Below are 1,247 nucleotides of genomic sequence, written 5' to 3'. Positions count from 1 at the left end.
AGAACTAGAGATGGAGTCATTCGGTATGTTGATACTGATTTTGCTTAAGACCTTGATAGAAGAAGATCTCTCACAAGTTATGTCTTTACAATCGGAGGTTGTACAATCAGTTGGAAAGTCATTTTGCAAACTATAGTCACTTTGTCTACCATTGAAGCTGAGTACATGGCGATTACTGAGGCTTGTAAAGAAGCCATTTGGTTGAAGGGACTTTTTAGTGAATTCAATGAAGACCTTCAAATCAGTACAGCATTTTGTGACAGTCAGAGTGCCATCTTCCTTACAAAAGATCAAATGTTTCATAAGAGAACAAAACACATTGATGTTCGGTATCATTTTGTTCGTGATATTATTGCTCGTGGTGATATTGTTGTGAGAAAAATTAGTACTCATGAAAATTCCGCAGATATGATGACTAAGTCACTTCTTATAACCAAGTTTGAGGATTGCATAGACTTGGTTGGTATTCATTGTTGAAGTTAAACCCTTAAGGGGTTTTATAAAAGAGGTGGATAACTTGTTAGTTGAGAGTTTGTGATGAAAAACTTGTTCATTGAGAATTCATGTCAAGGTGGAGATTGTTAGAATTGAGTGATCTGAATCCTTATTTAAATAAAATACAGTGGTAAAATAAAATAAAAGTAAAATCCATATAGAACTACACTTCTTTTATTTTATTTTAGAATAAGATTTTTTAAACCTTATTAAACTTCATTTGATATTGAGTGGAATAAGGTGTTTCAATCTTACTACACTCCTATTAGAATATGGTTTTACAAGCCTATAAATAGACATAGTCTACTCCTCTTGTAATCATTCGAATTCGATATAATAAATTTTCTTCTCCTCTGTCCGTGGTTTTTTTCCCGAAAGGGTTTCCTCGTAAAAATTTATGTGTTCTTTAATTTTTCTTTCTCTTTTCTTTGCGATATATATTGTCATTATCGACATTCTATTTTTTTACACAACCAATAGGAAAAGACCACATATATATAACCTTTATATACCCAATAATTGCACGTTCCCCTCAAGAAAAACAATGTATGTGCCATAATTAGTATTAGCCATTTTTCGGACAATTGCAACATCACAATGATTTGCTTAAAGCCATAACTACATATTTCATTACTAGTATCAACAAACTCAAACATGTTTGCCTTCACCATAGTTAATCAAAATTGAACACCCAACCAACACTTAATTTTTTATAAACTTTCTCCTCTACCAAGTTCTTTACTAAATCCCCT

The sequence above is a fragment of the Gossypium hirsutum genome, chromosome A01, assembly GCF_007990345.1.
Source record: "Gossypium hirsutum isolate 1008001.06 chromosome A01, Gossypium_hirsutum_v2.1, whole genome shotgun sequence".
Lineage (NCBI taxonomy): Eukaryota > Viridiplantae > Streptophyta > Magnoliopsida > Malvales > Malvaceae > Gossypium > Gossypium hirsutum.
The sequence above is the reverse complement of the archived record's forward strand: the minus strand, read 5'-3'. Positions refer to the sequence as shown.